Raw genomic sequence first — 12,753 nt, forward strand, 5'->3', positions numbered from 1 at the left:
AAGCCCTGCGTGACACAGGGGCCAGTGTGACGGCCGTCCGTTGTCACCTGGTGACCCCCGAACAAATCCTGCCAAATGTTCTTTGCCCCGTCCGATCGGCCGACAATTCGGAGAGCCTGTGTCGGATGGCCTGCGTCCCCTTCGAATGGGGAGGAGTGTCCGGGATGCTAAAAGTGACTGTCCGCGACGATGCCCCCGTGGACTGCCTCCTGGGGAACGATCTCGAGAGTTCCCTGTGGGCAGCCGTTGAGAGAAGAGAGCACCTGGGGATGTTAGGCCTCCCGGGCTGGGCGTGCGTAACAACCCGGTCCATGGCCGCCGACCCCATCCCTAGATCTGAAGAACCCGCATGGCCAGCACCTCCTCCCCCGATTGCGCTGGAGGGAGACTCCATCCCTACCGACACCCCGGAACAGACCCAAGAAGAGCCCGCTCAGCCCCAAGACCTTCCGGACCTGGCTCAGTGGCGTCAGGAAGGGGGGCCCACCCAAGAACAATTCCAGAAAGAACAAAAGACCTGTCACTCCCTCGAGGGACTGCGACAGCAAGCGCTCGCCCAGAGCGCAGGAGACACCGCAGGGGCCCACTGGATCTATTGGGACAATGACCTGCTATACAGCGAACAAAGAGTAGCGGAGCTGGGGACCAGTCGAGTGCTGGTGGTGCCCCTCCGCTTCAGAGACTTCCTTTTGAACCTGGCCCATGATGTCCCCCTGGCTGGACATTTGGGGCAAGACAAAACATACAACCGCCTGGTGACTCACTTTTACTGGCCTAGGATGAGGAATGACGTCTCCAACCACTGCCGGTCCTGCCCGACCTGCCAGGCCAGCGGGAAGAGCGGCCGCAAACTCAAGGCCCCCCTGCAACCATTCCCCGTGGTGACCACCCCGTTCGAAAGGGTGGGAATAGACATTGTGGGGCCCCTGGACCCCCGAACAGCGCAAGGGCATCGCTTCATCCTGGTCCTGGTGGACCACGCCATCCGCTATCCTGAGGCGGTTCCCCTTCGAACTGTAACAGCACCAGTGGTAGGGCGAGCCTTAATGGGGATCTTCTCTCGAGTGGGCTTCCCCAGGGAGGTCGTCAGTGACAGGGGCACGAACTTTATTTCAAAATATATGAAATCCCTATGGCAACAGTGCGGAGTCACCTACCGATTCACAACCCCCTATCACCCGCAAGGAAACGGACTGGTCGAGCGATTCAACCGCACTCTCAAGGGGATGATCATGGGGCTGGAAGAACCCCTACGCCGCCAGTGGGACGTGCTCCTACCGTGCCTCCTCTACGCCTACCGAGAAGTCCCCCAGAAGTCCCTCGGCTTTAGCCCCTTCGAACTCCTGTACAGACACGCTGTTCGCGGGCCTCTCAGCCTAGTTAAGGAGGAGTGGGAAATGGCCCCCCTGAAGACCCCTCCAGACGTCTACAAGTACCTCCTGACCCTCCGTAATCAGACCCGGCGATTCAGAGAGGTCGCCAAAGCCAATCTTGAGGCCAGTCAGGAGGACATGAAGAAGTGGTACGATCAACATGCCTCCTCCATCGAATTCGAGCCTGGCCAGCAGGTGTGGGTGATGTCCCCCATCGAACCCTGTGCCTTACAGGACAAGTGGGCAGGGCCCTTCAAGGTGATCGAGCGTAAAAGCCCCGTCACCTACCTCATCGACATGGAATCCCCCCGGAACCCCTTCCGGGTCCTCCACGCCAACAGACTCAAACCCCACTTCGTGCGCTCGGAGCTCAGCCTGCTGATGGCCACAGACAGTGGAGCTGAAGAGGACTCCGAGCCCCTCCCTGACCTGCTGGGGACCGGGGAAAAAGATGGTTCAGTGGACGGGGTCCAACTCTCCGAGGCCCTGACCCCGGAGCAGCGCCAAGACTGTCGGGCCCTCCTGCTGCAATTCGCACGCCTAATCTCCCTCACACCCGGGGTCACCCCCTGGTGCCTGCACGACGTGGACACCGGCGATAGTCCCCCTATCCGACACCGGCCGTACCGAGTACCAGATCGGGTACGCACCTGCATCCAAGAAGAAGTCTCCAAGATGCTCGCCCTCGGAGTCATCGAACCCTCGGACAGCCCCTGGGCCAGCCCGGTTGTACTGGTCCCCAAAGCTGCGGCCCCGGGCACCACACCCGAGCTCCGGTTCTGCGTCGACTATCGGGGTCTGAACGCTGTCACCCGAACCGACGCTCACCCCATCCCCCGAGCCGACGAGTTAGTTGACCGCATGGGGGCGGCCCGCTACCTAAGCATCTTCGACCTGACGGCGGGCTACTGGCAGATCGGCCTCACCCCCAGGGCACAAGAACGATCCGCTTTCTCCACCCCGGATGGACACTACCAGTTCAGAGTGATGCCCTTCGGCATGAAAAACGCTCCAGCCACGTTTCAACGACTTGTGAACCAGGTATTGGCGGGCCTCGAGGAGTTCAGCGCCGCCTACCTGGACGACATCGCGTGTATAGCCGCCACTGGTCCGACCACCTCCGCCACCTCCGAGGGGTCCTGCAGGCCCTCCAACAGGCCGGCCTCACAATCAAGGCCAGCAAGTGCCAAATAGGCCAGGGGTCCGTGACCTACCTCGGACACCAAGTGGGGAGCGGTCTGGTGGCCCCCCTCCAGCTCAAGATCGCTGCCATCCAGTCCTGGCGGCCCCCCGTAACTCAAACAGAGGTCCGAGCCTTCTTGGGGCTCACCGGCTACTATCGGCGGTTCGTGAAGGACTATGGCAGCATTGTTCGGCCCCTCACGGAGCTCACATCCAAGACCAACCCAAAAACCGTCAACTGGACTCCCGACTGTCAAGCGGCCTTCGAGAGGCTGAAAGCCGCCATGTGCACCGCTCCTGTGCTCCAGGCCCCCGACTACAGCCGTGAGTTCATCGTCCAGACGGATGCCTCAGACCATGGCGTCGGGGCCGTCCTCTCCCAACTGAACCCCGAGGGAGTCGACCAACCAGTGGCCTTCCTCAGCAGACGCCTCCTGCCCCGAGAACAGCGCTGGAGCACCATTGAGCGAGAGGCCTTCGCAGTAGTATGGGCCCTCAAGAAGCTCCGGCCTTACCTCTTCGGAACCCACTTCTGGGTACAAACAGATCATCGGCCCCTGCAATGGCTAATGCAAATGCGGGGAGAGAACCCCAAACTATTGCGATGGTCCATCTCCCTGCAGGGGATGGACTTCACTGTGGAGCATCGCCCTGGCCAAGACCACGCCAACGCGGACGGCCTGTCCCGCTTTTTCCGCCTCGACGAGGAGAGTCCCCAAGAGGATGGGTGACTCTCCCCGCCTTCAGCTGGGGGGGACGCATGTTGGACAGGCCCCACGAAGGGCTCGCTCCCTCCCCGCATGACAGGGCCCAGACATCGGCTCTCCGGGTGCTACCCGCAGAAACAACCCGCAACCCGTCCCCCTCCGGGACGCCTGCTCCCGGATATCTCTGTGCCACGGGCCCAGGCCCCCGTCAACCCCATTGCCCGGCCCAGCCGCCATCTTGGACACTGCAACACGCGGCCGCGTGGCCTCGGCTCGACCCCAACCCTGGGCCTGGCCGGGCCCCGACATCCCGGCACCACCATCCATCCAGGAGGTGAACGGACCACTTGGCAGGTTAATGGGAGGAAGAAGTGTCGATGGCTCTCCCCCGCCAGGTGCCGATCGCCCCCAGCCTCCCCGGGTGCTGGCTCCACCCCCCTGCTGGGTGTCTGGACTCCCTCATCCCGGACCTCCCGACCTCCCAGTGCGAGGGTCCGGACATCAAAGGGCGTCAGACCTATAACTGAGGCAGCCCCAGAGCAGGAAGGCAGTTGTATCCTGGAGTCGAGAGACACCGAGAAGAACTCATCCTTGACGGACTGCTGGCGCTGCCGCAGCCCTGCCTTGTGAACTATCGTCCTGCCTGCTGGCGCTGCCGCGGCCTTCTGCAACCTTCATCCTCGTGGGACCTGCTGGCGCTGCCGGGGCCCGTTGTAACTTCCATCCTCGTGGGACCTGCTGGCGCTGCCGCGGCCCGTTGCCACCTACGACCTCGTCGGGACCTGCTGGCGCTGCAGCGGCCCGTTGCCACCTACGATCTCTTCGGGACCTGCTGGCGCTGCCGCGGTCTGACCCGTCCGAACGCCGAGCTCGAGGATTGTGAGCTACCACCGTTTCACCTCAGTACCTGTAGGTACCAAGACTGTCCCGCTACCCCCTTCCCCTCATAGAGACTAGAATTGAGAGGATCATCGTGTCCTGATCTCCTTGTATCGTACCACCTTACTCAAAGAATTGCCTATAAAAGGTGTTAAGCTGATCTCCGTGTGGTGTCCATCTGTGGGGGGGAAGTTACTGGTCTGTACGCTCGCTGGAGACGGCCCTCACCGGAGGCCTCTCCCCTTGTGCTCGGCCGACCCTCCAGGTCCCCGTCTAACAAATAACATATACATTTCCAAGGACATATCAAGTACAAATTTGTAAAGTTTCCAAAACTTTCCTCCCCAATAATACAACAAATGAACTCCTTACAAAATCTTTGAGATAAACTGGAATCTTGCAAGATCTAACACTTTTGCGTATGGGTTCCAAAAATTATTATTCGAAGAAGATCCACTTGAACTTTCTCCTCCACATGCATCACCATATCTTGACATAACACGAACTACATGGCTATGATTCCAGATGCGGCCATCATTTGTTTTCACAGCACATTTGAACAACTTCACCACAGTCTTTTCATCCGTGAACTTAGACCAGTTTAGACAGCCTACCAGCACTTTAATTTTATCTCTGTCTCCCACTTCAAATTCAACTGTCTTAGCTGATTTATAAGAGTCAACATAAATCTTCCTTTTACTTTGCAAAGCCAATTCTTTATTTCTCCACTGACCAATTTCATTATTCTTAAGTCCTTTATCCATAATCATCCAGCCTGGACAGATGATGGTATTGGCAGATCTTCCTTTGAATAACTCAAAAGGGGTCTGCCCTGTTGAGGAGTGAGGTGTGAACATGTAAGCTATAATCCTATTTCGCAACTCATCTCTCCAATTCAAACTGTTGACCCTTGCCAGTGGTATACTGTCCTTCAAGGTTTTGTTTAACCTTTCTAAGGCACCGTTGCACTCGGGATGATAAAGAGAGGTCTTCTTATGTTTAATTCCACACTTTGCTAAATATTCCTCCATTTCACAAGAACAAAATTGCGGACCATTGTCAGATAGCAATGAACCAGGAAAACATTCTCGCTTGAAAATTGCATCTAAAAACTTAATTACAGACTGAGTAGTGATGTCACACACTAAACTCACTTCAATCCAATGTGAGTATAGATCTAGTAAAACTATCAAATACGGTGTTTGATATTGACCATGAAGAGGTCCAACAATATCAATGGCTATTTCATCCCAAGGACACATGGGTAATCTCCTACAAACCATGGGAGATTGTCTGGGCTTAAGAATCTTGTTGCTCAAAGTACAGGAGACACAATCACGCACTACTTGTTCTACCATGAGATCCAGACCAGGCCACCAAAAATCTTGTCTAATACGTTCTTTTGTTTTACAAATACCCATGTGTACTTCATGAGCCGTTTTTACAATGTTGTCTCTCAGACTCAGGGGAGGTACCAACCATGACCCTCTGGTAAGAATGTCATTATTAATGGCTAACTCATCACACCAACGACCAAGGTTTCTCAAGCCTGTTGCCTTAATCTTGTGAAATCATATCCATCACGCTCGACATTTCATTGTCCTTCTTTATCTCATCCTTCCATTCATGTTCTTTTTTGACACCTGAACTGATTTCACACACTTTCACATCAAACTCGTCCACCAGAACATCTTCTCTGTTTTCATCTTCACATTCCACACTGTCTACCAAACGAGAGAGACAATGTGCCGAAACATTAGTTGCTCCTGGAATATACTCCATTGTAAAATCAAATTCCTGAAGTGAAATCGCCCATCTCCTGATCCTAGAAGAAATTGCATCCAAACCCTTTTTCTCAAAAATCTCTTTCAGAGGTTTGTGATCAGACCTGACAATAAATTGTGTAACCCACACAAGTTTCTTACATTTATTCAATGGCCAGAAAATGGCAAGCGCCTCTTTCTCGATGACTGAGTAGTTAACCTCAGCACCTCTTAGACATCTTGAGGCACATGCGACCAAACACTCTTGAGTATCCCTCTTCTGGATCAGCAAGGCTCAGCCACGGCTCGTGCAGAGCGTTATACCGGGCGGTGACGTCAGGCAGAGGAGGGGCAGGGTGGGGGGGTTGTAAAATGCGGGATATAGACGGTGTCAGGTAAGTACCGGGAAAAAAAATGAATTTCGCGGGTAATGATTTTTTTTTCTTTTCGATACTTACCTGACATCGTCTATATCCCGCATTTTACAACCCCCCACCCTGCCTGATGTCACCGCCTGGTGTAACGCCCTGCAACGCCCTACACGAGCCATGGCTGGCAAGGCTCCTAGCCCTTTCTTACTTGCATCTGTTGCAATGTATGTCAGATCACCTGGTTGAAAGCCTGTAAATCCGGGGCACTTTTGAGATCCAACTTGACCTTTGCAAATTCTCCTTTGCACACCTCATCCCATACAAACTCATTTTTTTTGCACATCAAACTTCTTAGATGGCTAGTCTTAACCGCAAAATTTCTTATAACCTTGCTGTAAAATTCAGCCATACCCAGAAATGATGCCAGCTCTTCCTTCGAACACGGTTCCTTGATGATCGTGCTTTATGTCTGGATACAACCACAAGAACAGAAAGCTCACATGCACGCACACACTCGTTACTGCTCTGATGTACTCCCGGGAAGTGTGGTGCAAAGGGCCCCAGTCCAGCAGTATAGTGTCACTCCTTCACACCCTAACACCAGAGAAATGTAGGAATCCAGAAACATGGCAGTTGTGAAAGAGTTAATATCTTGCTGTAACGTCAGAGCGCGTCCTGTGTAGCTCGACCCATGATACATACTTGCTAACTGTATTTTATCAGGTTGGATACCTGGGAGTTACTTTCTCACAGAGATCCTTTCGTGTTACTTGTGAAAGTTGTATTTTGTATAAATAAAATGAATTTAAAACCACTTGACAGTGTGTGGGGGGGGGGGGGGGCTGAGTTTCTTGTGTGTCAGGGAGTTTTTAGGCAACAATACAAATATCAATCAATCAATCAATCAGGTCATTTGTAGAGCGCACTACTCACCCGTAGGGTCTCAAGGCGCTGGGAGGGGGGGGGTGCCGCTACTGCTCGAACAGCCAGGTCTTGAGCTTCCTCCTGAAGGAGAGGTGGTCTTGGGTCAGGCGCAGATTGGTCGGAAGTGAGTTCCAGGTCTTGGCGGCCAGGTAGGAAAAGGATCTTCCTCCTGTTGTCGCTCTTCGGATGCGGGGGACGGCGGCGAGGGCGTGGTTGGTTGATCTGAGGAGGCGCTTGGGAGTGTAGAAGTTGATCCGGTTGTTGAGGTAGCTCGGGCCTTGGTCGTGTAGGGCTTTGTGCGCGTGGGTGAGGAGCCGGAAGGTGATTCTCTTGTTGACCGGGAGCCAGTGCAGATCTCTCAGGTGTCCGGAGATGTGGCTGCGTCGGGGGATGTCGAGGATGAGTCTCGCCGAGGCGTTCTGGATCCGCTGGAGTCTCTTCTGGAGTTTGGCAGTGGTTCCGGCGTAGAGGGCGTTGCCGTAGTCCAGTCGGCTGGTGACGAGGGCTTGGGTGACCGTCTTCCTCGTCTCGGTGGGGATCCACCGGAAGATCTTACGTAGCATGCGCAGGATGTTGAAGCATGACGAGGAGACGGCGTTGACTTGTCTGGTCATGGAGAGGGAGGAGTCCAGGATGAAGCCCAGGTTGCGTGCGTGGTCCGTCGGTTTGGGTGCGGTGCCCAGGGCGGGGGGCCACCAGGAGTCGTCCCAGGCGGAGGGCGTGGAGCCCAGGATGAGGACCTCCGTCTTGTCTGAGTTCAGTTTCAGGCGGCTGGTCGTCATCCATTCGGCTACGTCTCTCATCCCTTCGTGCAGGTTGGCTCTGGCGGTGGCGGGGTCGTTGGTCAGGGAGAGGATCAGCTGGATGTCGTCGGCGTAGGAGATGATGTTCAGGTTGTGTTGGCGTGCGATGGCCGCGAGGGGGCTCATGTAGACGTTGAAGAGGGTTGGGCTCAGCGAGGATCCTTGGGGTACGCCGCAGATGACTTTGGTGGCCTCTGACTTGTACGGTGGTAGGCGGACTCTTTGTGTTCTTCCGTCGAGGAAGGAGGTGATCCATTCCAGTGCCTTCTCCTGGATTCCGATGTTGCTGAGGCGCTGTACTAGGGTGCGGTGGCAGACAGTGTCGAAAGCCGCGGAGAGGTCCAGGAGGATGAGGGCCGCTGTTTCTCCGTTGTCCATCAGAGTTCGAAGGTCGTCGGTGGCGGCGATGAGGGCGGTCTCGGTGCTGTGGTTCGCTCGGAAGCCGGACTGTGAGGGGTCGAGGGATCCATTCGTCTCGAGGAAGGCGGCCAGCTGTTTGTTGACGGTCTTCTCGATGACTTTGGCCGGGAACGGGAGGAGCGAGATGGGACGGTAGTTCTTGAGGTTGGTGGGGTCTGCTGTGGGTTTCTTGAGGAGAGCGCTGAGTTCGGCGTGCTTCCAGCTCTCAGGGAAGGTGGCGGAGTCGAAGGAGGTGTTGATGATGTCCCGCAGGTGGGGTGCGAGGACAGCGTCGGCCTTGTTGAAGACGTGGTGAGGGCAGGGGTCAGTCGGAGATCCGGAATGGATGGAGTTCATGGTGCGGATGGTGTCTTCGGTGCTGATCGGAGTCCAGGTGCGGAGGGTGGTGGTGGGTGGCGTCGTTGCGGTTGTGGCTTGCGTTGGTTGGTTGTTGAAGCTGTTGTGTATGTCCGTGATCTTGTTGTGGAAGTAGGACGCGAGGGAGTTGCAGAGGTCTTGCGACGGTGTGATGTCGTTGTTTCCGGCGTTGGGGTTGGAGAGCTCTTTCACGATGTTGAAGAGTTCCTTGCAGTTGTGTGCGTTGTTGTCCAGCCGGTCCTTGTATGCATTTTTCTTGGTGGCGCGGATCAGTTGGTGGTGTTTCCGGGTGGCGAGCTTGAGGGTGGTCATGTTGTCCGTCGTTGGTTCCCTTCTCCAGGCTTTCTCGAGGGCTCGACAGTTCTTCTTGGAGCTCTTGAGTTCGTCGGTGAACCATGGTGTTTTTCTGCTGCAGGATCTGCTGGGCGGGGTCCTTAGAGGGGCGAGTTCGTCCGCGCAGTTGCTGATCCACTTCGTGAGGTTGTCGGCGGCCTGGCTGGGGTTCGCTGAGTTGGCGGGAGGGTGCTGGCTCAGGGAGGCGGTGAGCTGGTCGGCTGTGATCTTGTTCCAGCTTCTTCGAGCAACCTGTTGCTGGCGGTGGTGGATCGTCGTTCTTCTGAAGGTGAAGTGGACGCAGCTGTGGTCCGTCCAGTGGAGTCCTGTTGCGTGGCTGAAGGTGACGTCTTTGCTGGATGAGAAGACGGCGTCGAGTGTGTGTCCGGCGAGGTGGGTGGGGGTGGTCACCAGTTGCTTGAGTCCGAGGTTGTCGAGGTTGTCGAGCAGGGTGATGGTGTTGCGGTCGTTGTTGTTCTCCAGGTGGAAGTTGAGGTCCCCCAGGAGGATGTAGTCGGCGGAGGGGAGAGCGTGCGGGCTGACGAAGTCGGCGATGTCCTCGCTGAATCGTGTGCGCGGTCCCGGGGGTCGGTAGATCAGGGTGCCTCTGAGGGTGGTCTTCGGGTTGGTGTGGATCTGGAAGTGCAGGTGTTCAGCGGTGGTGAGGGTGTCGTCGGTGTTGGTCGTGATGCGGATGGTGTCTCTGTGGATGATGGCGATGCCTCCTCCGGTCTGGTTGTCGCGGTCCCTCCGGGTGATCTTGTATCCCTCTGGGATGGCGATGGCGATGTCTGGGGCTGAGGAGGCGTTCATCCAGGTCTCGGTGATGAAGGCAACGTCGGGGGCGGTGGTGTCGAGCAGGTTCCAGAGTTCTACGGCGTGTCTGTGGACGGAGCGGGTGTTGAGTAGGATGCACTTGAGGTGGGTGCTGCTGGAGTTCGGCTTGTCGGGTGCAGGGAAGGTCCGGATGCAGGTGAACTTGCAGTGGTGAATAATGTTTCTTGTGGAGCAAGATCCGCATTTACTTAAGTAGCAGTTTCCCCTCATTATTAAGCAGCCGAGAGGGTTAATGTGCCTGGCCTCACTGATCTCCGAAGCCGCGCATTTATGGGACATGTTAAACAGAACAAAAACAGTGGCAGGTGCAACAAGTGTCAAAATCCCTGTTCACGTGTGTGATTTATGTTCAGAGAGACTGGACACCGAACGCACAAAATGTCAACCCTGATTGGAAAGAGGAGAATGTTTACATCAGGCTGATGTCACATCCAACGTCATACATTCAGCATGCTCACACATATGTTATCCCCACTCGTACATGTGTTCTCCAGGTAGAAATGCACGTTCACAAACATGCAACTCTTTAGCCCTTTATAGTTGGACTTAATCCCTTGTCACTCAAAGTGTCACACCTCTGGTCGTAGAATGTCACACCCCCACCTCCTCCCTAGCCCTCCCCCCCTTCCCGAAGTACACTCAAACAGTAAAGATGTCATATATAAGAAATCCGGCACTTTGGCGGCTATCAGAGCATCGCATGCCCCTCCACCCCCACCAAGGTGAGCCGGTCAGAGGGTCCTGGAGGTGTTTAACCCACAACACCCCGAGTGCTGGCACTTGGACTCTCGTTCTGCGGGGGACTACAAGTCCCAGCATGCTCGGTTCTGGTCGGTAGAGACAGCAGGGCTGGCAGAGCGCCTCCGTCACAAGCTGTGCCCAGGCCAGCGGAGGGCTGGGTTATTCGGGGACTGCCCTGGTACGTGGTCTCAGATCGCTGCACTCGAAGTTCACCCGCGGGCACTGAAAGTGAAAGCGGTGCCAGAGGAGGAGGGTGGGCCCTGCCTGCCTGACCGGCCCAGAGCAGCAGCACCCCGCCCCGAGGCAGACCCCCTGCATGCGCGGCGGAGGCACGGCTGTCCAGGACCCCCATCCTTCCCAGGACCGGCTCCATGGGCGCGGAGGCCAAGCGAGACGACGCAATCCAGGGCCCCCCCGACGAGGACCCCCTCGGGCTCAAGGCAGGTGGGTGTGGGGCCCCCCTCTCATTGCAGCCTCCGAGCGCTGACGGCTCCTGCTGCCATGCCTCAGTACTTACCCAAGCCAGGTTTCCCCCGTTGCATCCTGGTACTTGTAGTCTTGCCGTAACGAAGACCCTTCCGATCTCGGGCGGTGGAGGGAAGTGCGCGCCTCAGCATTCTCGTTTCAGTGCTGTCTGTACTTATTGGTGTATATTTTGGGGGACAAGAGAGTACACTGTGTATTTGACTGTTATTTGAGGGGGGCGGGGCGGCACTTCTTGTACAGCATTAGTTTTCGTGAGAAAGTAAATCTAGCGCCTTCCACGGAGCCCGCTTTGCCGCTTGAACATTTTTCGAGGCACCCCTGGAATTTTATAAGCATAATTGCAGCGTTGATATGTCATGTACTTCCTCGGCTCGTTAGAAATAAAGCCCCAGAGTATCCATACCATGTCCCAGCCGGTGGCACTTCATCCAACGGTACTTCTTTTCTCAACTCCGGAAGGATAAACGTTGAATCGACCCTGCTGGGTTCACGCGTGAGATGCAGGTGCAATTCCGTTTACAGCTGAATGAATGAATGAATGAATGAACAAGTTTTAGAGATCAACAAATGTAAAAAGCAGTCAAGGCAAGCTCGTCCAGCTGGGTTTGCAACCCAAGACCTCATTATAGGGGTTAGATTAGGTGACCCCCGTGTTACAGAGAAATGTATATGTGATCAGTGTAACCTGCACATGTTGGGGGCCTTTCACTCCGAGCAGGACGCACCCCATGGTTTGTAGGGCCGCCCCCTCATCTGCAGCCCATGAAGTGCTATATATATATGTGCACATGGGCGTAGGAAGTGTGGGGGACGCGGGGGACATATCCCCCCCAGATTTTTGAGTGGGGGGGACACGGGGGACAAGGGTGGGGGGGCGAGGGGACAAAAGAATTTCCCCTCTCCCTTCTGTTATTCGAAGAGCCATTAGCGCTCGAAAGCGCTACCTAATGGCCCTGTACTGGACCCGTGACCTCACCTCCCTGCAGTGAAAGAGGCCACCCGCCCTCTGCCCTTTGTTATTCTGCAGTAAGGCTGTTACTACTGAAGATCTTCAGTCACACGCATTCGTATCTCATGTCCCTCCTCATGTGTTTTATTCCCATAATCGGCGGATGTTTACAAATGCGCCTCATAAAACACTCATTTAAAAGTGACCGTCGTGTTTAAAAATAGGCTTTACTTTGCTGAGCCCTAATTTGAGTTTTAATCGAGTTTTGTGGTTCCTCCAGCCATCCGCACTACTGGGCTCCTCTCCCAGTCATCCAATGAGGGGAGCTAGCGCGACGCCCCACAAGCAATCATGACAAACAAATGTGGGTGTTCGCACTTTTAAAGATAAAAGGTAGAGCACAGATGCTTTTGCTCAGTACATTAATATTGCAAGCAGTGTGCCTCTGATCGACTCATTCGAAACAGAAAATCAAGGTTACCATGCACATGCTGCATCTAGTGCCAGGGACCCTAAGGTAATGGAGGCTCAAATGATGTGGTAGAGTTGACTAAATTATGTGAGACGTAAAAAATGTAATTATTTTGCATACTATTCAGTAATTGTAAAACATGCAGCACACAAGGCA

This window comes from Lissotriton helveticus, chromosome 3_1 (genome assembly GCF_964261635.1).
Source record: "Lissotriton helveticus chromosome 3_1, aLisHel1.1, whole genome shotgun sequence".
Classification (NCBI taxonomy): domain Eukaryota; kingdom Metazoa; phylum Chordata; class Amphibia; order Caudata; family Salamandridae; genus Lissotriton; species Lissotriton helveticus.